This window comes from Mustela erminea, chromosome 19 (genome assembly GCF_009829155.1).
Source record: "Mustela erminea isolate mMusErm1 chromosome 19, mMusErm1.Pri, whole genome shotgun sequence".
Taxonomy (NCBI): Eukaryota; Metazoa; Chordata; class Mammalia; order Carnivora; family Mustelidae; genus Mustela; species Mustela erminea.
In genome coordinates, this window is record NC_045632.1 from 53,171,491 (window position 1) to 53,198,952 (window position 27,462).

A 27,462-nucleotide genomic window follows, 5' to 3' on the forward strand; every position below is an offset into this window, starting at 1 on the left:
GCCCTGGTTATCCAAACCTTGATTCAGAGCAGAGACTGCAGATTATGTTTTCTCTGCACATCCACAGACATATTAGGACATGAAGTGAAGATGACAGGAGGAGAATATCTCCTTTCTCTTCGGAAATGCCCCAGGAGAGTTTCCCACTGCGACCTCCTCAGACCCTGGCTTTGCATTATAGTTATTGTCCTGAGAGCAGATTCAGTTAGAGCCTCTGATTCATTTCTTATAGTGCTCTCTTGTTTATTCTTGGTAGCAGCTAACTTGTAAAATTTTATTATGATTTTTTTCTTGGTTTGTGTCATGGAAGGGATAAAACACACACACACACACACACACACACACACACACACACACACACAATGATTCTATCATCAGTCCTAAATGTAGTTGTATAAATCCACACCAAGGCCATGTGTCTACAGGGGAAATGCAGGATAACAGGTTGTTCTATTCCTAGTGGCCGTTCTCTGGGCTTAGATTTCATGTTTCTAATGGCACAGAAGACTGAGGGAGGAAAGAATAAGGCTTGCGGGTAACATTGGTATAGTGGTCACGCTAAGTTAGATTTCACATTTCATCCTCTCACCATACTGGTATTGGGGTGATCCTTATTGAGGACACTATGATCAAATCACCACCAGCAGCAATTGGTGATTCACCAAAATTACCACATCTCTCTGTAATTGCAAGACTGAGCACTTCCCAGATTCCACAGCCCCCAGTTTCAAGACGTCTACTCCAATTACACTAAAACAAAGTATCCATTGTAGGGCTACTGTTTCATGACTCTGTGCCCACTTATGCCATCCCTTCTCTTAGAACATCTTCTACTTTCTACCTCCCTGCTTTTTCCTCTAACTGCTACTCATTTGCCCAGAATTAACTCCCAGGCATCATCTCCATCAAGCTGGGCCTCAAACACCATGTTCAACTTCATTAATCTATCGAAAGAGTCCATTTGATTATCTTTATCCCTTGTCAACTACCAATCTACCTCCTTATTCAAGCCAGGCTCTAAACATCCTCAGATTTTCAAAGCCGAGCAGAGTGATTGGTATTGGGGGGGCGGGGGGGCATCTAATATAGCTTCACCGCACTCATCATGTTTCAGCCATGTCATGACCTCCAAGAAGTGATCTTATTCCTCAAGGATTGGTGGCCATGTCTCCTATTTGCTCTTATGGTACACTATTTAGTCCCATTGGTACTTCTTAAAATTTCTCCCATTTGTCTATTTTCCCTCTGATTAGGAGCTTCTCAAGGGCAGGAAGCACATCTTCTCTGTCCATGCCCAGAGCCATGCATAGCACCGAAAACAAAACGGGTGCTTAGTAAAAAAAAAAAAAAAAAGAGTGCCAAATAAATGAATAAGCAAAACATGCAGATAAAGAGTTCCATTGACTACGAATCTAACAGGTCTTTAGAGGGAGCTCTGGCGACTCCCACTAGATCTCTGAAAACCATGATCCCACAAGCACCACTTCTAAGATAGAAACAGATGGGAGCGAAGTCCTTCCCAGTAGGAGTATCATACTTATACCCTGAACCTTCTGAAAAGCCTAGAACACCATGCTGTTATAACATGATGACAGATGAAAACTGCAAAATTAAATTCAAGCTCATCTTGCAAGTTTGTGTTTCGCCTTCTGTTGCCAACCTAGGAGGTGCTTATAAAACAGCTTGAGGATTTACTGCTAATACCTTTCCTAAGACAACATTGTCTTTTGGCGGTCAGGGCTCCACCAAATTGCTGTTTTGGTGTTGGGTGTGGGGGAGGGGTAGGGAAGGGGCAGAGAACAGCATGGGATTAATCTTTCAGCTGTCCGTTCATGTCAGTTGGGCAGGAAAAACGGTTTTTGAGTTTTGTGAGTTTCATTTTCCAAATGAAATGGACAGAAACATCTCTAGCCGCAATATATATTACTGTATTTTCTTGCTTTGGGGTTCATTTTAATATAGGTTTCATTCTCTCCTCTATACTTGACTATATTCTTTATGCTAGCATAAGAAGAAAGCAGATTCCATTGTCTTTCCCTTCATCCTCTGGAAACCCCAGGTTTACATTTGATTTCAGGGAAGAAAACTATCTTACTGAAGTCAATGTTGGAGTGAATTGTAGTTGACTTTGACAATTCTCTCAAATTTGCCGCAGGTTTCTATCTAAAACATTATCCTAAGGAACTGTTTAATGGAGGGGCTGTCTGTGTCAATGGAGTAGAAATAAAGCTGAACTGTTTAAGGGTAGAAGTGAACTTTGTTTTAATGTGGTTGGAGAAGAAATGAATGCTACATGATAACAGACAGGGCTCTAGACTCAGTTTGATCTGAATCTATGATTTATAATTTTGCAAGTTATCTTTTTCCAAGCAGACTTAGATTAAAGCATAACACATGCAGAGCAATATGCAAAGGTATAATTGTGTAGATATATGAATTTCCAAACTAAACAGACCCATGTCACTAGCATCCAGATAAATGAACATTACAAGAAAAACAGAAGCTCTAAGCATGTACCTTCTTCATGACTACCAAATTCCAAGGTCATCATTATCCTGACTTCTATCACTGTAGATTAATTTCATTTGCTTTTGAGTAATATGGAATGGAATCATACAGTATGAATTCTTTTTTTATCTGACTTCTTTCATTCGATGAGATATTCGTGAGATTTATCCATGTTTGCAGGAAATTACCATTTATTGGTTCTCAGTACTGTATAATATTCCATTGCGTTTATATATCACAATGTATCCTACTGTTTGTGAATGGTGGTTTGTTTCCACTTTGGGGCTATTAGGAAGAATGCTCATACAAACATGCTACAAACATGTCTTTTGGTGAAAATATGTGTATTTTTCTGGAAAACTACTTAAAAGTAGAACTGCTGGGCCACAGAGTATTTTATGTTCAGCCTTAGCTTGACCTAAATTTAAATTCACCCTTCCAATTTGTGGTTGAGTTACATAAGTCACTTAAGACTTCTGAGTCTGTTCTCCATCGGCAAACGGGGAGAATTTACATTGTTAAGTTGTTTTAAAGATAAAATCAGGCAGTGTGAAGTATCTGGCATAGTTCTGACATTTAAGCGATATTTTCCTCAAAACTGTTCAGCACTCTGTATATTTTCCATGTGCTCCCCCATTTTCCAATTTTGTTGTAGGTTCGTTGGAACTACTTGATTTAAGTTCTGTCCAATAGGGTGTGAGTGGAAGCGAGATGTGCTGCTTCTGGGCCCCAGGGCCACCTGCCAGCACTCTCTCCTAGCTGGAAAACCCTGGAAAGAATGAGTGGTGGGATCACAAGAGGATAGAGCTCCCTAGGGTCTCTGAGAGACAGCCGGGTGTATAAACACCACTGACTGACACCAGACACTCAGCATGAGCAAGAAAGAAAATTCTGCAGTGTTAAGTCACTGGTGTTTCTAAGGTATGTTGTCACTGCAGCCTGCTGTAAGTAATCGGATAAATACAGAACTCAAATGATGGAATACGGCTCCACCCCAATGAAACCATCAGAATTACCCTTGGTAGAGTCATATGACTCAGGCTCAACAGAGATATTACATATTTCTTCACTTTTCAATGGCAAGGAAATCTTTTCTTGCTGTGACTAAAGAGAGAAAATTGAAAGTGATCTTTTGCTGGAATATGTTAATTGAAGAATCTCTCTTCTAGGCTGAGAACCAGATTGTAATTCCAAAATTGTGTCTGATGTACCCCAAACACAGTATTGCCTTCACAAAGAGAAGGCCCTTGGTGATTATTAGTTTAAAAACATAAAACCCTCTCCCACCAGGTTCAAAGCCAACCTCATTCTTTTGTTCCTATAAAGACTTTCTTTCTTCGTGTTCCCTGGTGTCTACATGGCCTATGAGCTTTCTCCTAATGATTAAACTCCTAAAAATACTACAAAGAATGCTTAATAAGGCTTTTGTGTTTTACTGGTTGCTATAGAGACTGTTTAGTGTAGGATTTTAAGTACGTGTAAATATGTATTTTGGACAGTGTTTAAAAACACGTATAATTTACCCAGCCATAACAGCTACTTCAGAGCACTAGCAGTTCAGTGCGATAAGGCATATGTAAAGCATTTTATAGTGTGTTATTTATAGTTATTTACTTAATAGCCTATAACCGTTCCTTCTATTGTGTAAAGGAAATAGGCATTTACCCTGTTTTAACAATGAATATCATTTACTCCATTGTAGCAATTGATAGTCTTGAGGCCCGTGCAGGCTAGTGAATATGCAATTGGTATAATGTTGATGCCAGAGCGGAAACCATGTTGACAGAGAGTTAGTAGGAAAACAAAAGGTCCCGCTGATGGAGTCTTGAGCTCATTAGGGAAGTTGTTGACTGAGCTACTCTGGCACGATAGGAAACCCCTGGAAAGAGGCCACTATCTGCTTTGAAGTTACCCCCAGGGATGTACCCAAGGGCGAAATAGCACAGATAATAATAGCAACAACAACTAATAGTTATTGAGCAGATGCGACATGGCCACAGACGTGGTATAAGTGTTGTACATTTGTGATCTAATTTCTTCTGCACAACACAATGACCCTATGAGACGGGTATGGTTATTTGTTTCTCAGACAGGGAAACAGGTAGAGAGGTTTATACAACTTGACCAAATTTATCACACAGCCAGTAGATGGTGGATCCAGGAGTCAAATCTAGGTCTGTCTCACTCCAAAGTTTGTCCTCTATTGTTATTGTTGATCTATATTTCTCTGTTGTTGTATATTACTCGGGGTCTGCCAGGGAGTTCTAGAGCCACGCAGAGGTTAGTTCTTTCTCAGCAATATATCCCTGTCCTACAGCACATGAATGTGCAAGTGCACACACACACAAACACACACACACATATACTTTCCAAGCACACGAAGTTCTCTGCAATGATCCATTCCATTATCCAAGGAAAAAGGTACGATCATAGCCATTGAGCTTCTCCACTTTCAGGTCCTTTACCCACGTCCTCTTTTAAGCCTCACCTCAATGCCAGGTTCTACATTTCATTACCCACTTTGTGTAGATGAGGAAGCTGCCTCGCAGGCCAGGCCTGTCCGATGGCACATAGACGGTACGCAACAGAACCAACACTTAATACCAGATTAGGTACAACTCAAAAAACCCTGTCATTATAGAAAAGCACAAATGCATGTATACAGTGTTTCTCAACTGTGGGACAGTTTTTCTCCTAAGGGACACCTGGTAATTGCTTTGAGACACTGGGATGATTGCAATTGGCATCTAGCAGGTAGAAGTCACAAACACTGCTAAATAACCTAGGATGTACAGAACAGCCACTCACAGCAAAGGATCAGCTGGCCCCCAAAGTCAATAGTGCCAAGGTTGAGAAAACCTGACTTAATGTAACTAAAGACAGTCCAAGATGGACTGGGCAACACTATGTCAGTTGAATTTAAACTCAAATAATGATGGTTGCTCATTTATCAGCTTAGTTTAAAAAATGGATTTCAAGATTTATGAATTAATCTGCCTAGTTGTTTTAGAAAGGCACCTTAAAAGTTCTCACACTCCAAAATATGTTCAATAAAGCCTGTGATCAGGATGGACCTTCCAGCATCTGAGATAATATAGTAAGAGGCTCTGAGTTCATTCAGATATAGGGATAATCAGGAAAGAATGTTTAGTTGAATAGTGAGTTTGATGAAGGCAGGAATTAATCTGTCTTGTTTACTGTAATATTTGACTTTCCAATTTTAACAGCTAGCACATGGTCAAAGTTCAAACCACTCTCATTCTTTAGTTGACTGTGAAATGCATGTTCTTGGCCATCCCATAACTGAGTGAGTGGCTCCCAGGAAAAACTGGAATGGGTCTTGGTGAATCCACCAAAATCCATCTCTCCTCTCCCATCTTTTTTTTTTTTAAACCTCACAAGTATATATTCATTGATTCAGTTAGGAGACAAGTATCTGCTGTGCATACATTCCTTCTGGGACCTCTTTGCTAGAGTCTTTGCTAGGCGGGGACTCTTCCTAGTCACCATCTTGCTTCCTGACTAAGTGAAAAATCTATACCACTTTTGCAAAATACATTTAACCTCTGCAAGGATAGGACATTGCTCTGGCTTGTTTAGCACTGTATCCCTGGATATGCCCTATCCTAGGATAGTGCTAAATATCTGTTGATTAACTAAATTACCATGTTCTATGATGTTGAAAAATCTTAGAAGACAAATAAAACTCAAGGTAATCCAGCCTGCTTAGAAAATACAAACATCAGAAAGAAGGCAATTCTGGGTAAGTGTTGGGTAGCATACATAGGTACAAGCTATACTCACAGCAAGGAGACTAGAAAGGCAGTAGAGAAGAGGAAAGAGTGTAGGGGAGCCCTAGGAGCTGAGGCACCTGAAAGCTATTCTGCTGGCTAGACGTATGCCCCACTTACTCTCACCAAAGGGGCTCTGCATGGCACGCCAGTCTTGTGTTGTCACTAATTTAGCTATTTATACCTTGTTCCTGACTGTATCCAAACTGCTCTCTTCCGTGATGAGCTGTTAAAGAAATGAGCCAAGATTCACTGGAACCTTCCTCTTAGGGAAGGTTCCTAGACTTTACGATTCGCTGTTTAGAAGTAAAAATGAAAAGAACTATCCTTTATGGAGCACTTGCCATGTGTCAGATCTTGAGCTAAGCAATTTATGATATCACAACTTAATCTTAATTAAAACTCCACAGGAGGGTGCAGCTACTCCCATTTTGCAGTTGAGGAAGCTGAGGATTAGGTAGTTTGCATAATGGTTAATTGCTTTTGGCTTTTTTATAAATGGATCCTGAGGAGAGAGTGCCAAGTTTCTGGGTGGGAACTCAAGCTAAGAGCCTGGTGATCATCTTTTATTTCAAAGTTAGTCCTTCATGTCATCGCTGGCTTAGCTCCAGCTCCAACCATGCAGCTTTGCTGGGATTTCCAAGTAAGGAAGCAGGAAGGTGCTAAAAGATCTGGGGAAAATTAACCAAGGCAGAAGAGCTGTAATAGGAAGAAGTCAACAGTGTCAATCAACAAGTCTAAGACGATGTAAGGAGCTCCAGTGAAATATTTTGCTAGAATCAATATCTAACTGGTCTGTCTGTGGACACAGGAGCAGTAAGACAGGCAGTGGAAGGACTGCCTCAGATCAGACACGTGCTCTAGCAATAGAATGAGCTTTCTTCAAATCTATGAGAAAGATGAAGGTCACATGACCCAGCCATGAGCCACCAGGCTGTCTTGAACTAAGTGATGGATCAAGACAGTGGCCTGAGATAGATGCAGATCGAGGCTGCATTCACAGGATCAAATGAAAGCATCAGGTAAACCTCCACGCATACCTACCCATGAGAAAAGAGGGGGACCAGGAGGCATTTATTTGACAAATATTTATTGAGATTTTTCTATGTGCCTGGCCCTGGATATAGAGTTGCAGGCAAGAAAAAGGTGCAATCTCCACTGAGTTTATAGTCTAGAAAGATAGACTGTTGAGACACAGCTAAGCCTCTGTTTAGCCCTGCTATAATATCCACCGGTGCAGAAAGTACTGCTGATCTTTTTGCAGTCTTTCTACTGAAAATGTGGTCCACAGACCAGTAGCAGTAGCAGTAGCAGCAGCAGCTGGGAACTTGTTAGAAAAACAGAATCTCCAACTTCAACCCAGTACTCCTGGATCAGAATCTGCACTTTGACAAGATTCCCAGGGGATGCATATGCTCATTAAAGTTTGAGAAGCCGTGGTCTGCAAACCTTCCTTGCAGACCAGGGTCTTTGGTGTATCCCACCAGGCACACAGGGGCTATCACTTCCTGCCACAGACATCCTCACAGATATGAAGGTTATACCAGAATCAGCAGAGATCAGGCAAAGTGTATTCTCAGGAGCTCCTGGAAATAATTACCGTTCTCTTAATAATAAATGAATAGGCTGCAGTCCCAGAACACATTGAGAACAAAGCAAAACATGTCAATATAAAATCCAGCAAATAAAACAATCAATTTAAAATAGATTTCTCTAAATGGTTTGCCTGCTTGGGCTAAGTGCCCTGCCTCTGGACTCCCATGGTATGCTGTGCTTATTCCTACCTCAGTCTTTATTCTTTGATCTTGAAATTTTCTATTTCTGTGTCTGCCTCTTATTCTAGACTGTAAGTTCTTTGAGGATCCTCTTTCCTGAAAAGACAAAAGGGGCATGAACAGAAGGATTAGAGGCAGTTGTGAAACACTGGGGAAAAACAAGCAAACAAACAAACAAAAACAGTTCTCTGTGTGAAATACTTTTAACAGAAGAACAACAATACATACAATTCTAAATTCTTCCCTGAGGATGCACTGGTAAGTCTCTTCCCCCTTCCATCCCTCTGTAAAGTTCTCCATTTTTGGTGTCTCACGTCAGCAATTATCATTTGTTAGCCCCATGAGGAGAGGATTCTCTTCTAAGACTTGCCAGATATTCACTAAAGACAACAGAAGATACTCAGGTGTCTACACCCTTCAGTGACATCTACCCACACTGACTCTGGGCTTGGCCACCTAACTTACTTCAGCGGATGGGACAGAAGAAAACTTAATATAAGCAGACGCTTAAAGAGTCCTTTCCATTTATTCTCTCTCATTTCTGTTGTCTTCAGCATGGAACAAGTCTGGACTTGTCTACTGGGAGATAAGAAGACACATAGAAGCAGAGTCCAGAACATGTAGGAAAAGTCCATCAAGTTCAGCAAAGCTGCCTAACCAGTTCACACCTGACCTTGCAGAAATCAGTGAGCTCTATCAAGCCCAGCTCAAGCCAGTAGAATCACATAACCAAATGCAAAGTCAGAGCTAAATAAATGCTCCTCACATTGAATTAGTCAGCTTGGGGTTGTTGGTTACACAGCAACAGCTAACTGCTACAAGTCACCAAGTAGAAGAACTTCCATTCAGAGAGCATCTAATTCCTTTCACACAGGAACCCTCTTTGTATTTGAATTCCTTGCTCACGCTGAGTGTACTTTAGATTTGGTTCAAGCAAAATAAACAAATAAATAAATAAAGATCTATACAAACACACCCTGCCTTTAAGCATGCTCACATTTTGGTGATAACCTGGATAGTTACTTGGAAGTTGCTTTGAGTCAAGAAATGATCCCCAGAGGCTACTAACAGCAGGAACATTTTTAGGAGCAGTCTTGTTTATCATTGTCAATAGAGAATAACTGTGTAAATTATAGCCTGTGTGGGTAGGAGGAGTAGAAAACAAAGGCACCTACAATTAAAAGGGAGAATTTCTTAAAGACGCATTTATCAGAACCCTCTAGTTGTCAAGGGCAGAAACCAAATTCAGACCAATGTAAGCCAAACATTAAGCTTGTGTTGGCTCCCTTGACAGAGACAGCTTCTGTGGATGTTGAGACACACTGATGCTGGGGCTCCAACGTTGTCTGTTGTTTGTAGTTTCGCCATCAGCATACATCCCCTTCAAGCATCTGGGGAAGAGGTCCACAAGCAGCAATGCCTCATCTCATCCCTGTGTAACCTGGAGGCCCTGAGAAAGAATAGTTTTCCCAGCAAGGCCCAGGGAGGTCTGTGATCTGCTGGATTTGGCCCTGTTGAACCACAAGTCAAGCACAGTTGAACCAATCATGCTGGATGGAAAGGTGCTGCAGTCTGATTGGCCAGACCTGGTCATGAGGTCAGGTGACAAGGTCAGCCCTTCCTGAATGACATGGAGTGGGAGAGGAGTGGTTTTCCAAGTAGGGGTTCTGGGTGAACTAAACAGCCTGATGACTGATGTAGGTGGGGGAATATCACAGGATTCAAGGAGTAGGTGGATAGGCAGGCTCATGTTTGCAGTGGATACCACGGCAGACCTGAGGCCAGCAGCCCAGAGGGATGCTGTGGGCATACCCTGGCTCCTAGAGCCCAGGCTGTGAGTCTCTGGTTTCAAATTTTTAAATATTCCTTGAGAGGAAACCTGGTGATCTACTCCAGGTCAGATAATGCACTCCCGATCCCACCTTCTGTCATATGGTGGGGATTGGAAGCATTGTGCAGACACCCAAAAAGCTACTGTCAAAGGTCTCTGCCTTCTTTTTTCTCTTCCTTCCTGTTACTTCTTTCTTCTTCCCTGCTGTTCCTGAGGATCCATTCCTTATACCCAGGAGTAGGTGGAAATATTTGCAAACTGAAGATTTGTTTTTTTAAAAAAATCATGGTACCCCTGAAATTTTGTTTTCCTTTTATATCTGTTTTGCTTTCAAATAAATACACTTATCTTGTGGAACGAGTGGGAGGGAAAGACAGGCGGAATGGAAATACCCACAGAGAGACAGAGAGACAGCGAATAAACCAGGACTTCTGTTCCTGACCAGCCCGGGGAGTGTCTCAAAGTGATTTGACTTCTCAGAGCATTGTTTTTCTCAGCTCTTGAACCGTCAGCAGAGGTTATAAAGTCTACCTCGGATAGTTGTGCAGGAATCTGCACAGCTTTCTATAACAGCATGTTCTAGTTCCACCACAACAATGGTTACTACCTCTATTGTTACTACCCAAAAACCCCAGCAACAACAGACAAGGGGGCTCGGCTTTCGAGGCTCACTGTGGTGGGCAATTGAACATATTGTGAAAGCCAAGTGTCTTTCAGTGAATCTGAACCCAGGTCAGTGGTCTGAAGACTGAGAAGCTGGCTGTGCCCTCCCACTTTTGTCTTAGTGCTTCTTTGAGTGCATGTGCACAGCTCTGATTTCTGACTTTCTCTCTGCCTCTCTCTGTATCTCTTTGTTGTGTTGTCTGTGTTTTATTGTCTCTTCATTTCCTCTCCCAGACCATTTCCCTGGGTCCCCTGCCCTACTCCCTTTCCTTAGTGGCCTTGGCATTCCCCAAATAGCACCCCTCCCCTCTTGGTTCTACACACAAGCTGGCCCATCCTATGCTTCCTTTCCCTGTCACAAACAGCTGTTTCCTGTCTTGACAGCTTAAACAAACACATTTTAAAAGGTGGCTTGTGCCAACCTCTGGATACTCGAACGAATGTAGCTGGCTGATACTCTGCAAGAGTGAGGGGTCACCCAGCTTGCTAAACCTGAGGCCCCTATGTGGGCACGAAGGCCCCAAAGGGGCCACCTGGCTGCTGTCATGCAGCCAGAGGTCTCGTCCACACCTGCCCTGGGAAACATGGGGAGCAGCTGGGCCAAAGTAGGCACCCTGCTAGTTGTTCGCAGTGGGCCTTCAGGGAGTTTCCAAGATCGGCTTTGATGAAACTGAAAAGGTTGAATCATTAAATGTTTGGAGAATGTGAAGCTGGCACCCGGCCCTGTGTTTTCTGTAATATCAATTATTCCCGGAGCCCGCTGCTGCTCACTGGGCTGGGAGGTGCTCGGAAGGAGGGCATTATCACCAGCTCACCTTTAAGCCACAGGAGTAACACCCCGGGTGAGGGGCTGTGTGGGTGGTCTGAAGACAGACTCGAGGGGCACCGGAGGGGCCGCCCAGCCAGGAGGGGCCGAAGTGGGAAGAAGAGAGATGGAGAGTGAGCAGGTAACCCCCATCATTGCTGCTAGCTGTTCCTCTGCAACTGGTTATACAGACATCCAACAGGTACCCATTATGTGGATGGTGCTTGCAAATAAATGATGGGCCTCTGCTCACATGTCTGGGGGGAGGGCATAATTACTACTTCTGTCCCAGGAAATTTCATCCCTGGGTACACTCTCAATTTCTATTTGCATATATAGCTCCCAGCCGTGGTCAGACTTCTCCGAATTCCAGAATTCTACCTCTGACCGTGTTCTTGTTATCTCCTCTGGGATGTATTAAATGGACCCGGACTCAGTGTGTGTGAGGTTACACCCAAGTTCTCCCTGCCACACACCTGTCCCTGGTCTTTCTCAGGAACTGACTCCACCCGCCTGTTGCACAAACCAGTTCCTGGACAGAATCCTCACCCATTCTGTTTCACTCACCTCCATACTCATTCCCTCCTAGGACAAATCAGTTCACCTCTTAACAACGTCACCAACACAACCTATGACTTCTTTGTCTCAGCTACCCCCAGTTCTGATGCAACTTGCTGGGCTTTCAAAGGCAGACTCTCCTCCTGGATCTCTCTCCAACCAGCCTGCCATGTGCCCAGAGTAATCCTTCTGAGATGCAGGTGTGATTGAAACACCCCCCAGCCTACTCAGAACGCTTCTGAGGATAATGAGCCAGAAATCTTCAGAAAGTCCCAGAAGCCATGCTCTAGCCCCTCTGTCCTCTCTGTTCTGGCCTTTCTCCTTCTCTCAGTTCCATGAAAGCACCAGGCTCCTGTTTGCCTGTGTCACCCCTTCCAGAAAGGAATACCTTTCTCCACACTTCTGCCACAATTTTTGTATAGGTAATACCATTGATCTGTAAAGCAAAAGGCTAAAAGTTTATACAGAATTCTCCAACCCACTCTGTCCCTGTCTACCCAGTTCCTCCCCATACTCAATCCCCACCTCCAAATGCTTTAAGAGATTTTTAAAGCATAGCCAAGCACATCCACATATGTATTATATTCTTTCCAGTTTTACACACAGGGGAGCACAATTTATACGCAGATCTGTCTTGCTTCCTCTTTTCACTAAACAATTTACCTTAGAGATAATTCCATCTCAGTACACAAGCTGATGTCTCTTTTCATAGCTGCATAGTATTCTACTCTATGGCTGTTCCATAATTTATGTAAACCATGCCCCCATTCCCAAAGCTATATGTCATCTCTTTTTTTTCTACTTTAAATAACACTGCAGTAAATAATAATGTGCATATAGCACTAGGAGGAAAGTTTAGCTAAGAATTAAAATCCTACAAGAGGAACAGTGGGATCTAAAAGATCATGCACTCACAATTCAGATAAATGTAGCTAAATTGCCCTCCATGGGGGTCTTAAATGACATTCTCACTCATAAAAGCCTGTTTTCCACAACCTTGTTAGAAGATTTGGGGGGGGAGGGCGGAGGTCACTCTGGTAGGCAAAAATAGATTCTCCAATTTCTTCTTTAATGCCATAAAGACTGAACAATTAACCAGTACGACCTTTGCACACATGGTATCTGAGCAAGACCCCAGAGTATATAAATGAAGCTGCTCACAGTCTGAAGCAACTAGACTCAGGACACCTGGACCCAGGGACCCGGTAGCCTAGGGCATCAATTTCTCAGCAATCTGTATGTAACATCAGTTGGAAACTATGATATTAAAAAAAAAAAAAAGAATGTTATTGGTCCACTTTTATCAGTAAAGGACCCGTTATCATTAATTGGGTCTTTCATCCAATTAACACGCAGGCATATTTGGGGGCAGATGAATTAGCTGGAGTAACCAAGGAACTAAGGATGGAAAAGAGGAAGATGGAAAGGATACATAGCGAAGGCTCATTAACAAACAAACAAACAAACAAAAAACCTTTCCCATCCATGCATGCTCAAGTACAACCTAATACTCATGTGTTTTACAAAACAACAGCATGGGTACCAGACCAGATAGGCTCGCTTGAGGGTTTGGAAGGTCACAGTGAGTAAGAGCACAGACTAAGGATCAATGGTCTTGGCACAAATCCTACCTCCAGCACGGGTTGTGTTGCCTTACAGAACATCCTTGACCTCTCTCTGTGATTCAGTTGCTTCATTTGTCATATAGGGATTAATAATTTCATAGGACCGTGAGGATTAAATCAGACAAGCTATATAGAGAGCGTAGCATTGTGCCTTACACCCTAGATAAAGCATATCAATTCTTCCATCATGACAATGATGGTAGTTCTTATTTGTGGCAGTAAAGTGTGACTACAGCTTGCCCATCAGTGTGAGCTATGTAGGCCTGGGGTCAGATGGACCAGCGCTCTTCCCAGGATCTGGCTTCACTAGTTCCCTATTAGGGATAATTTCAACTGTCAGTTTCCTCCCCTTTCAAATGGGGGTGATAAGAGGAAATCCACAGGGTTTTTATCAGGATGGCAGGAGGGAATATAAATTGAGTGCTGAGCCCCTAAGAGACTGCTCAGGAGGCAGGAGCACCTTCCAAAACTTCAGCATCCAGTGGACAGCCAGGCACAAAGGAAGTGCTAGGAAATGCTTGTAAGGCTTTGTTTGCTCAAATGTTTCCTTGCTATGAGAATTTGATCTGCTTTTCTCTGCAGCTTGGATACAAGAGCACACCCCTCCCAAAAAATAAGACCTACATCTTTGTCCTCTCCAGCAGGTCGATGCTCTGGGCCAGATGGAGTCCATGATTGTGGGCACCCAGCCCTTCCTATCCAGCTCCAGAAGTCAAGGCTCTAATTCACTCTGAAAGGGCTTCAGCACCACCCCTGTGAGGTCCTTAAATGTTTTATGAGCTCCCTGAAATGCTCAGATAATTAAAAACACTTTCTTAATTTAATAGCTTGGCTTAATGAAACCAGGACTTTATGTTTTATTTGGAAAGCGGTGAACATCCCAGTCACACTTATTAATATTTTTAAGAGTATGCCCAATTGTGTCCAGGGATTGAGGGAAATCATTGCTTCAAGGGGGAAAATGGGCTTTCCTGAGTCTATGACAAGTCTTGGGCTTATTAGAGCTCATTACATCCAGGAAGCCTGAAAACCTAAATTAGCAATCATCACATATGACGTGGCAGGCTATTATTAAGGAGGCCACTTATTATAGAAACATGGAATTATCAATTAAAAAGTAGTCCACCCAGTCCCCAAAGGTCCAATAGGATTACCTGTGCCATCTAGGCAGTCATTTCAAAGGTTAACGTGGAGAAAATAAGCCTCTGAGAGCAAATGTTCTGTCAAGCCAAATAAGCACGATACTCGCAGGAGGAAAATACCATCATTCAAACAGGTCGACTATAAACCCAACTGGTTTGAGGAGACGGAGGTAACAGAAAGGGCCAGTGATCACAGAGTGTGGTCTGGGACAGTGGGGATCCTTCAGAGGGGTCTTCTTGCTTTTTCTCAGGAGTGGCCATGTGATACAGTGGGCTGGGCTGGGACCTCAAGGTCAGATGCAGTGGTTCGCTGGCAACTGCACAGCTTGGAGGAGGAAACTGTATGCATCTCTTTCCAACTCCAACGTCTATGACATCATGTTGGTCACTTGAAATCAGCCACAGTGGGAGTATTTGGCAGACATGGCAAGCCAGCGTTTTATCTTTTCTTCAGAAAGCCAGTTGTTAGATATTAACAGCACCATGCTGGATATAGGTTCAAATCCTGGCTGGTCCATTGTGAATATGATCATGGGCAGTTTATTTAAATTCCTGAGCCTCTGTTTCCCTGACTATTAAAAATGGTGGTCAAACACTTTCCATGTAATGTGGCTCCCATTTTTTTTTTTCCTCCATGGCAATTATCACTACCTGACATCACAAATCTGTATCTGTTTCCATTGTTGTTGTTGTGAGGTTGTTGTTATATCTTTCTTCATAAAGCTCCTTGCTTCAGCCAACAACATTTATCAAGCACCTGCTATGTCCAAGCATTATCCCAGCCACTGGGATGCCGCAGGGAACCAGAACAGACAAAAGCCTGTACCTCTGTGGAATATACAAACAAGAAACAAATGTGTAAAGGGTATGTGCCTGAGATGGTGATAAACACTAAGGGGGAAATAAGGTGGCGCACAGGGCAAGGTGAGATTAGAGGTGGGCATTGCAATGTTAACCAAGGCAGCCACAAGGGCATCACTGAGAAGGTGACATACGAGAAAAGAATTGCAAGAGGTAAGGGAATGATCCAGGTAGCCATGGCGGGGGGAGAGCATGCCAGACAGTGGAAAGAGCGGGAAGATAGACAAGACTGGGTCTAGAGTATGGGAAAACAACATGGAGGGCACTGGGGATGGAGCACAGGGACTGAAAGCAAGAGCAAGAGAAGAGAAGAGAAGCAAAGCAAAGAGACGCCAGATTGCACAGGGTATTACATGCCCAGTGGTACTTTCTGCAGGGACGGAAATGTTCTCCACTGGTGCAGGCCACTAGAGGAGCCCCTGGCCACATGTGCCTGTGGAGCACTGGAAATCTGGCTTGTTCCCTGTGCAGTATAGATTTTTAATTTTATTTAATTTTAAATCATTTTAATTTAAAAAGCCACATGTGGCCAGTGACTGGATTCAGGACAGCTCAGTTACAGATCACTGTACATGATTTTGGCTATTTCTCTGCATGAGGTGAAAAACCATTGGGGAACCAAACGAAGCAGTGCTATGATCTGCCTGAGCTTGTAAAGGTTCATTCTGGCTTCTCTACAGAGAATAAATCGTAGGAAAGGCCAGGAAGGAAGCAGCTGCAGTCACCCAGCAAGACATGTGGATGGCTTCACAATGGAAGGAACTGTGTTTTGCTCTCTCCTCTGCTCCCAGCACCAAAAATATTAACTAGAATCTAATAGGTGCTTAATGATTAGGGTGCTGGGAGGAGGTGAGATCAAACTAAATTAAGAAAATAAGCTCGGTATTGGCTCACCTAATGCCAAAATAGTTAAGAAAACTTAACTATTAAATCTGTTAACATTCAAGCATTAGTCTTCAAGTTGGTAATAGAGTGGGCTCCGGAAAATTCTAAGGCACAGGATGTGAAAATGGAAACAGGATCTCTCAGATGTCAAAGGTAATGTGTTGGTCATTGAAACTCTCTTGATTGTAGATTTGTGTGTCTGACTCTCCAGGATGGTGCAACTAACCTCCGAGTCTCCATACAAATGTGAGTCATTTTAATGAAGGAAAACCTAAAGATCCCCCCCTGGCTTCATTTCTGTGATGCTCCAGTCCACACTACAAGAAGGTGTGTTTCCTCCAAGCTACTAATCATTTCTATGTTTCTTAATGTCCCCAAGAACCGGCCCATATTTAGAAAAAATAGTGTCTAGGATTCTATAACAGACTACGTGTAAAAGTTGCTCATATCATAAGTTTATCTTCTCTTGTGGCTTCACATGATTTCAAGAAGAATGCATGTTCCAAGAGAGAAGCCATCAAGCACTTCTGTCGTTTGAGTATTGCAGAAAACAATGCTTAGCAAGAAACCACTCTGGGAAGATGAGATTGAAGAGACCAATTTGTATGGGACAATGGGACATAGGCAGCAAAATAATCATTAAGTCACAATCAGTTTCTTTAGAGCAACTGACAAGTCAAAACAAGAAGCATCACTGGTTGCTCTACCAGAGCTCTCAGCATAGACCCATACTGGTGAAATTCAAATCTTTTTCTTTTATTCTTGAGAGATTCCTTTAGCCAGATATTATCCCATAACCTAGTCTTGTGCATTGTCATTTGCAACCAAACAAAACATAGCCCAAACATAAATATTTACTTTGTTGGGGCCAACTGGTGACCACATCAATGTTTATCGCCACTGCTTACTCACAACCCCCTTCCCCCCATCATTTCCTACAAATGTAATCAGTTCTGTTACTTCACTGTCCTCTAAGGCTTGAGTATCAATTCAAAAATTCTAATGCTCTTCCACATGTTCTATACGTCCTTATGCCCAACCAAGAGTCCAAAAAAAAAAAAAAAATTTATCGAGCAGATATTCTATGCAAGTCAATCCCTCAGAGACACAAAGATACAAGGCAAGGTTCATGATTTCAAGAAGCTCAGTATATTAAATCACATATATCCTCCATTGACTCAACTGGAGAATAAATGTCTTATTAAATGATTTGAAAACAGAGTTGAATTCACTGAATACCCATTTCCACTGTGATGCCTCAGGATGATGAGTATCTTCCACTTCTCCTTTTCCACTTGTCCAATTCCCCGTCACCTTTCAAGAAGGGGCTCACATGTCAGGGTGCCTGGGTGGCTCAGTGGGTTAAGCCTCGGCCTTCACCTCAGGTCATGAACTCAGGGTCCTGGGATTGAGCCCCGCATTGGGCTCCCTGCTCAGCGGGGAGCCTGCTTCCCCTCCCTCTCTGCCTGTCTCTCTGCCTACTTGTGAACTCTCTCTCTGTCAAATAAATAAAATCTGTTTAAAAAAAAGAAAAAGAAGGAGCTCACATGTTTTACTCAGCTTGGGTAAGTCAGGAAAGTCTTACTTAAATATTAACTCCCTCTTTTATGTCACTGCCTTGCTGAGTATGTGTTTCTCTTATGGCCTTAATCACTCCATAGTAAATTGTATTATTGATGTTTCAGCCTTCTTCAGGAGACTCAGGCTCCACAAGTGATAGTCCTTGACTTTTTCATTTCTACACTTGGCATCTACTTCAGTTCCTGGCCCAGCACATGCTTGTCACCTGAGTATGATGAACATGTGAGATTGTTTTTATACTATGTTTATGCTCCTCTGCATGGAAACATACATTTAGTCTGTTTTCTGATTCAATCTCCACTCTCTATTCAAGTCCAGCTTAAAACACACCGTTTAGACGATACCTTGACCCAACTCACTTATTTTGGTATTTACCCAGAATTCCCGTGAGATACAAAGGAAGACAGCACATAAGCCAAAGCATTCCATTTAGGTTTCAAAGTCTGCATGTGTCTGGAGTTGGCACATAGATCTGCCCTATCTCTGCAAAACAGTATTCACCTCACTACATGACAAAACATTCCCATAGTTATTATCATCCTTCTGGCCAAGGAACCCATATTTTAAACTTTCCTTTGTTTGTTTGTTTGGCTTGTTTGAATCTCAGACTGCATTATAAGACTTCCTTTACCTTGCTAGAATTCTAATCAGCATGGATAACCAGAATTGCTGTTCTTGGTTAATAAAATTCCAGCCCAAACCAAGAAAATTAAGATACTTTCTTAGACTCTGCCAACATTTCACTGGGAAATGCATAAATTATTTCTGTGTTTGAAATATTAAAACTGATTTTAGGAACCAGGAATACTTTCATGGGTTTCCAGAAGTATACAGACCATGGATACCCAAACACAGCATGGGACAAGATTAGTAATCATGAGTAGCCTGATTGTAAACAACATGCCAGACACTCCTTGCTTGGGGTCTGCCACTTACTACAGAACCTTGGAAAAGTCATATGATCTCTCCAAGCTTCAGATTCCTCTATATATAAAACAGGAAGACTTGGAATAAGTCAACCGAGTAGATAGCAGCTTCTTCTCCCAAAGGCTTCCATAAACCTGGATTGGTGGAGTATTAATTTGTTGGCTTTTTAAATTTCTCCTTTTCTTTCCCAGTGTGAGCTCTCCTCCCTTTCAAGGGGGGGCTGGATTACAGAGATCTATAGGATTTAACAACATAATGAACATGCTTCTTACTAAAGTCTCCAGTGCAATTTTTTGGAACATGGTACTGCCCACTAGGTGGTAAGAAACTGTTACTATTTTTCACACTTCCTTTCGCCCATTCTTTTTTCCAACTTTTTTTGCACACAACAACCCAGGCTATTTCAGAGTAGGGAGCACTAGATTTTAAGGAAGAAATTTAATAGGATTGTGTGGGCAGGAGAAGGAAGAATTAAGGCAAGTGAGCTTGTGGGTTTCCATAAATCATGTAGAATTTAATTGGAAGTGGCGGTGTTTTCTATGGCTGGAAGACAAGAGAACGGAGGCCGTTCATTACATTGATATGTCAGTCCCCATCAGGAGAGATTGAGAACTGGAGAGAAGGCCAGCGGAGACTGATCATTCATTACTTCAACTTAAGCAAATCAATTAGTTGTTGATGAAGGCTCATGAGGAATCTACACTGTGCTATGTTCATAAGCAGGATTATTGGTTGAAGTAGAGCTACTAAGATGGGTTTGGAGTGATTTTCCCTGTGAAATGTGATATTCCAACTCCCTCTTGGGCTCACACTGGAAGAGAAAAGAAGAAATTTAAAAAGTCAACAAATTAATACTCCACCAATCCAGGTTTATGGAAGCCTTTGGGAGAAGAAGCTGCTGTCTACCCGGTTGACTTATTCCAAGTCTCCCGGTTCCATCATAAACAGAGTTCATAGTTGGCTCTAAGAAGTGATGAAACCCCATCCCTTCTGATTTTCACCTTCACAATACTGTAGTTGCTTCTCACTAGCCTTTTCCAGCCTTCTGCCTTACTCCTTCTAGGAGATAGGGAGGTGCCGATCACTGTTTTAGCACTCTGTATTGGATCATTTTCAATCATCTCATGGTCTGTGAATTGTCCAGGTGAAAAGCTATAGGCTACACTGGTCAACAGTTTATGAAAGGAGCAAAGACTTGAGAAAAACCTTTCCTCATGCACTATTTGTTGGAACTTTATTTTTTTTAAGATTTTATTTATTTATTTGACAGAGAGAGATCACAAGTAGACAGAGAGGCAGGCAGAGAGAGAGGAGGAAGCAGGCTCCCTGCTGAGCAGAGAGCCCGATGCGGGACTTGATCCCAGGATTCTGAGATCATGACCTGAGCCAAAGGCAGCGGCTTAACCCACTGAGCCACCCAGGTGCCCTTGTTGGAACTTTAGACCATGATCTTTGCATGATTCTAAAATGAGAATGTGATATAATGACATGTCAATATGCACATACACTCATTACCGAGAACTATGAATCTCCTGGGGTGATCCACCCCATTGAGAATAAAGATTTCTGTCCCGAGCTGCTTTGTCATTAGATCGCTAAGCTGCAACACTTCAAAATTTTGAGTTGGCTTTAATTCCATTTTGTGAGACTACAGTCGGAGCCTCTAGTATATTAAATATCTTATTAATTATTAATGTAATAAAATCCTTAGTAATGTTTTAACATGCAGCTAATTGCAGCCACATCTGAATCCTTAGGCGTCACTGCTTACAAGTTATCCCACAGGTCTGAGAACACAGAAGCTTTTTTTTTTAAAGCCATACATCTTCATAGCAGACATGTATTATACTCATATAATGAAGTGGTTGTCTGACTAGCTATGTAACAACTCAGGTGTTTTTAAATAAGTAGAAAAGATGTAACATGGAAACTTAATTCTGCTCCTGGAACAGGTTGATAAATCTAGCCAAACATCTTTATTTTTTTAAAGTACATTAAGGGAACATTTTTATTTAGTAGAGTCATACATCTTCACATTATTGGGAAGTGTGTTCTTATATTGTGTTTTTGTCTTCAGAATTGCCTTAGGAAGACATCCTTTCACTGGGAGTCCTATTGATGTTATTCTGGGGGAGGAAACTGCTCAAACTTGATTTGAATTAATTGGGCACTACAGAATGGTGTCTTTATGCCCCTCACCACCAAAGGCTTTATCTACAGAAGAGTTTTGCTTTTAAAAGAATGGACAAGATTTTTGAAACTAGATGATGAATACATAGATTGCCAAACGATTCTCTCAACTTCTGTGTACTTTGAAAATTTCCATAATAAGTAGTTCTTTAAAAGGAACTGGCAATAAAAGGGGAAAGAGATATCTATGAGAAAACTATTAAAATTCACTTCCCATAGAGACATTAACACTCTGAGCTAGGGATAGTCCTAGACTCTGAGCTGAGGGATAGTGTGGAAACAAGACAGTCCTCAAGGAACTCATTCCCTGGTTGAAGTGAGAGATACTTGCTATGGACTGAATGTGTCCCCCTCAAAATTCATATGTTGAAATCTAAATCCTAATGTGACCATTTTGGAAGTGAAGCTTTTGGGAGATAATTAGGTCAAGAGGGTGGAGCCCTTATGAATTGGATTAGTGTCCTTATAAAAAAAAAAGATGAAGTGAGAAAGATGATCTTTCTCTCTTTCGCTATATCAGATGAAAATGCAATGAAAAACTGGCCACCTGCAAACGAGGAAGAGAGCTCTCATGAGACACCAAATCTGCTGGCATCCTGACCTTGGACTTCCTAGGCTCCAGAACTGTGTGGAAGGAGTATTTGTTGCTTAGGCTCCTCAGTCAATGGTATTGTGAAAGCTGCCTGACCTGACTGAGACACCACTCTTAAGTATAGCTCTGGAAACCACACAAAAGCTATGATGGGCTGAACGGTACCACAGTCAAACTGCCCTGGGAGCAAAGTGGAAGGGAAATTTATTTTAACTGTAGGACTCCAGGAAAATTTCCTAGAGAAGGTGATAAAAGAAGGTGATCATGACTTCAAAATTCCAAGGAAGGTATACATAAAAGAGCGCAAATACAGATTAAGAAGGATGAAGAGACAGGCAGTGTTCCATGTTCCTGTCCCTAAGAAAGGATCAAGGGGGATGTCAGAGTTGGTGGTTAGTAAGATTCAGAGGGAAATGAGGCTATAAAGCGGAGTTAAAGGCACATTATATTCAGAGCATTAAATCTCAGGATGAAGCATGTGAAATTTAACTGGGGGAATTAGAAGCTCATTCAAGGGATGGGATAAAGGAGTATAATGCTCCCGATTTGCTTATAAAAAAATAATGTTGGTAGCAATGTGAAGGATTTCAGGGTTGAAACTGAATTTTAGCCAGAAGTTAGCTCATTAGCCAGAGTGCCTTCAGCAATTTCAGAGCAAAGCAGCGAGCCTGCATGAGGTTGGGCGGCAGTGGATGAGAGAGGGTTAGCTGTGTGCAGGACGCAGGGAAAGGTTTAGACAAAACTCAGCACACTAATTGGGTGCGATGATGCAGAGCATGTTGCTACATCACTAGTTGCCAGACTCCCAAACTGTACCCACCCACCTATGATTTAGAAGGGTTTTCTTGTTCTAATCAATCCCAGCTGGAAACGGGCACCTCGCTCAACTGGAAGAGCAAAGAAGGGGCAGAAAAAGTCAGACAGAAAGAGAGAGAGAAACAGAAAGAGAGAATGAATGGACCATGTGGGATGAGGAGAGGAAGATTCCAGAAAAAAGGAACCACTGATGGACAAAACAAGGACAGTCCATTCAAGACCTTTTTCAGGGAATGTGCACAGCTGAAGAGACCAGATAGATCTTGTTGCCATAGCAACACAGCCTCTTTCCAGCTGGCTTTCTCATTTAGGTACCATGACTCCTGCAAGCTGAGAGTCACCCACGGTCTGGAACTTCTTCCTGGGCCTCACTTGGACCTGTTTCACTGCCTATTAACTAATGATTGAGGAAGAAGTCAAGGCTAGAACATGAATCAAAGAGAATCACTAACACCAAAATGGTGCCTCTAAGTGAAGTAGAAGCTTTCAGAGCCACTGGTTATTTATTCTTATCAACATCCCTAAGATTTTTCTCACATTTATAAACGATGGAATTGGGGTACAAAGAGGTTACATTCTGTGTTTCGTTTTGTTCGATTTTGTGTTTTTGTTTCGTTCGATTTTGTGTTTTTGTTTCTCCCCAAGGGTTCCGTGGGAGCTGGAATTTGACTCAGGTGTGCAATCTTCAATGCGGTACTTAAGGGGATACTGTGACACTGCCCCACAGGCATAGGCCTTGAATCCCAAGCCCCAGTGTCTTCCATTCATTCACTCGGTAATCATATGTTGAATGTCAATTAAATGTCAGGCACTGTGCTAGGCACTGGATAAATGGTGTCTATATGTAAAAGAAATTACTGCTCTCACAGAAATTACAGTCTGGTGAGACAGAGAGACCTTTCTCAAATAATAATACCAAAGAAAGAAAGCTAAGACCAGCACTCTAGGGAGAGAAGCACTGTCTGATTACCATTTACAGTGATCTAGGGATATTTACTAAGCACCTATTCCAAGAAAAACCCTCTTCTAAACCCTGAAGATACAGACAGAATGTGGTGTGTCCTCCAGGAACTCGCTGTCCAGAACAAGAAGGAGCATGTAGACAGAGCAAAGCAGTGTGATGGGTGTCAATAACATGAGGCCCAGCAGAGTAATTTGCCATTTGGAGACACAGACCTAGGACCAGAGAAAGGTTCTCAGAGGCTTTTACCTTTGAAATGGCTGACAAAGAAAGAATAGAGGTTCCTTAGGCCCATGTAGAAAAATGCCTTCAATATGGTACACAGAGTGAGTGTTTGAATGGCAGATCTTATAAATAAAGAGGGTCTCTGAGTTTACAGCCCTACTGCAGCATGTTGGTGGAAACTTTGGTTTTTTGTTTTTGTTTTTGTTTTATTGTGGCTGAGGGCTATTTTCATTGCCACAGACCAGCTGTGTATATCTAAACCAATGAGTATCAATCTCTCCTTAAATTTAAAAAAAAAAAAAAAACATAAATGCTGTAATTAAGGAAAAGTGAATTGGGGGAAATTGGAGGGGGAGACAAACCATGAGAGACTGTGGACTCTGAGAAACAAACTGAGGGTTTTGGAGGGGAAGACGTGGGGGGTTAGGTGAGCCTGGTGGTGGGTATTCAGGAGGGCATGGACCGCATGGAGCACTGGGTGCCGTGCATAAACAATGAATTTGGGAACACTGAAAAAATAAAATATATTTTTTTAATGCTGTAATTAAAGAAAGTCTCAGTTTTGACCAGGAAAGTGTATTCAAATTTGAGAACTGAACCTCTGTCTTGATCCATGAGGGGAGAAACTCAGCACCATCTCCCTCACTGTCTCCTGGTGGCCAACAGGAAGCACTAAGTCTGACTATAGATGACAGAGGACCTCAGATTTGCAGCCAGGACACTCAGTCACGTTGTGTGGTGAGGATCAAGTTCAAGAACTCCTCCATGGCTGGAAAGAGTTTATTTTAACCAAAGAAGCTAGGGGTCGATGGCCTCTCAAATGAAACAGATAAGGCAAACAGAGGGTTCTTGTCAGAAACAAATGTTATGTCTCTCCCTCCCGAAAAGCTTACAGATATTATCAGTAGGAGTCTAGTTGGGCCTAAAATGAGTCCCTGAGAAGTAATATTAACCAGACGCTTGGCAGATCGTTTATTTATCTCCCCCTAAATTCAATAAAGAGACCCATATATAAATAAGGGAAAATAATGCAACTGTTAGTAATTTATCACTGGATAGAAGGCCATTGTTGCCCTTATCTCTTCAATGATGTTCTATTTCCACTGGTAATGAATTACAGGGTTGCCACATCCTTCCCTTGTGACAGTGGAGACAAGCTAGGTGCTACAGCTCAGACCCTGTGTTCCAGAGACCTAGGGACAGCCATCTTAGGCCCATGTCCTCTGCCCTTGGGTCAGAACTAGAATGCTCCACCCACTCTGCTTAGGAAAAAAAGACATTATTTCTAAAAAAAGAAAAAAAATATATGTAGATAAATAGATAGATAGATATAGATATATCTATATATATATTTATTTTTTAGGTGCCTCTGAGGAAGGCATGGTTAAGGGCTCATTAATGAGGCAGCATTTTATTCATTATACCCAGAGTTCCCAGCTTCCTTTTGGCCATACTAAAAGAATATATTCAACTTGGATTCAGAAAAATGAGTGAGAGAGCAGCATTTGGAATTTATGAGAGCTAGAGGTCTAGGAATCAAAGGGTGGCTTATTTGTTTGACCAAGCTGTTAATTTTATTGGCGACGTTAATGATGACGATCATAGGTAGTATTTACTGCATCCTTATCATATTTCAGGCATCATTTAAAGCACTTTATGTGGGCTTTTTCATTTAATTCTTCCCACAAACTTATGGGTATTATATTTAATTTTTATTTTAAAAAGCAGGAAACTAAGTACTTCATCCTCTGTTTCAGAGCCAGTTAGCTGTGAGGGAGAACCTGAATCCAGCAGTCTGACTCTATCACCCTTCCTGTTAGCTGAGTTTGAGGATTTAACTTCTGGTTGATGTACATGATGAGGAAGTGAGGCCAAAACCACTGGTTCATATCTTATAGAGAAAACCAAATAGACTTCTTAGGGCTACTAGAGCATCAACATTTTCAAGACAAATGGTGACATAGCCAGGCTTGAATTTTAGGAATCCCAGCCTCTGAAAGCACTGTAGGAAACAGAGAGGAGTGAGAATAGAGAGTCTGTGAGGTGGGAAGCTAAACAGTTAGGCCACTGGGTAGTTGAAGTAGAAGAAGGTGAGGACTTCAAATAAGGTAATGACCATGAGGATGGACAGAAGGGCATATTCCAAGGGACTAACCGATGGAATGTTCTTACACTATGCATGAATTGTTCATGTCAGAAGGCCACCTCCAAGCCCCCTATCTTAGTAGCATCTTTCATTAGTCTCTTAAGAAGTGTATCCTAGATATTTTGTTTGGCTACTTTAGATCCTTTCTCAATCCTTTCTGACATTCCTAGGGAAGAGAAGGACCATCTTGAAGCATTAGTATTGCAGAAGAAAAAGCCACCAATTGGGCTATATGCTTAGTATCTCTGTTGGGAGTTGTCCTGCCCCATATACTATCTATTTGGCAACAGAATTGGGTCCCTGGCTAAGATGGACTAAAATACATAAGGCATATGACCCAAAAGGGTTAAAGTCTCTTTCCTGGGAGTAGAGAATGGATACAAAGAAACCCCAGCTTCGGTTTGCCTGGTCTCCAGACTGAACATGTAGGTGGGCATTTCCAGTAAAGTGAACTATAAAAGAAAGGCTACAGCATGAAAGAGGGGAAGACTAGATTCATAGAGAGAAGCCAAGATGAGACATGGGAGAGTCCTGATAACATGTTTGGATTCAAACCCAAGCCCAGTGGTGGTTCCTTCCCTGCCCTAGAAGATCATGTTCTACCCCCAAAGTCTTATAATACAAACTTCTCCCTCCTGAGTTCTAGGTAAAGCTGATTTCAGTTGTTTGGAACCAAAAGACTCCTAACTGAGAAGACGCCAGTGTCTAACTTGTTCTACAATGCCATCGAGATGTTTATGATTTCCTTTTTCTCAGCTTCTTCCTCAGGGCCTCATCAATTAATCATCTTCTTGGAAAGGGAATGAGAGAAATAACAGAAAATTCCCTCTGGGGCAGTAGTATGTCCTGTGGGTAAAGTTCAAGGGGTTGCTCAATTACTGAGCTCCTCCTACACTTAGGTACAGTACTACACATAGATAAGCCTGAGTTACATGCCTGATGGGCTTTAAGAAGGATAATGAGAAAGCATAAGAGAATTACTTGTACGTTTGTGCACCCATCTGTGAATGTGCATCCCTCTCAGTAAATGTATGACTGCATTAAGTCCAGACCATCAAAGGAAAATTCCTCTTGCCCTCTCTCTGGGCCATGTCATTGTAGCTGCACATACTGTTTACTGCAGGCTGAACTGATGACCCTCCTCACACCAGATGAGTAGAATCCAGCATGTCTCAGTGACCCTGAGGCTGCCAGGACGCAACACACTCCCACCTTCAATGGCATGTTCTTCATTCCCCTGCCCAGAATGCTGAGAATGTAACTCTCACTCATTACTGAGCTACAGACCCTCTTCTTTACAGCCCTCTTTCTGTGAGAGCTGTAGCAACTTTGCTTTGGTTTCTGGATATCCACTGAGTCCTTTTTTTTTTTTTTTTTTTTTTTTTTTTTTTTTTTTTTGCAAAGAGGCCTACTCAGAGACAAGGTACCTGCTCATAATTCCATTTTTAGAGTCCGCAAAAATGTCATTACACAGATATAAACAAAGAATACTCTACAAATAGCACACCCCTGCCCCAGCAAGGGCAAGGAAGCCAACTGAGAACACTCAGCCTCTGGTTTGATACTGGGCTTTCCCCCAC

General features: G+C 42.2%; 1 long non-coding RNA gene across 1 annotated transcript in view; it reads right to left on the minus strand.

Moving 5' to 3' along the window:
- The window catches only part of LOC116580078, a 567,258-nt gene that overhangs the window by 291,340 nt on the left and 248,456 nt on the right, over positions 1-27,462 (minus strand). Inside the window, exon 3 of the long non-coding RNA XR_004281498.1 lies at positions 8,084-8,170. This is a non-coding gene — a long non-coding RNA (uncharacterized LOC116580078). The remainder of the gene's footprint in view (positions 1-8,083; positions 8,171-27,462) is intronic.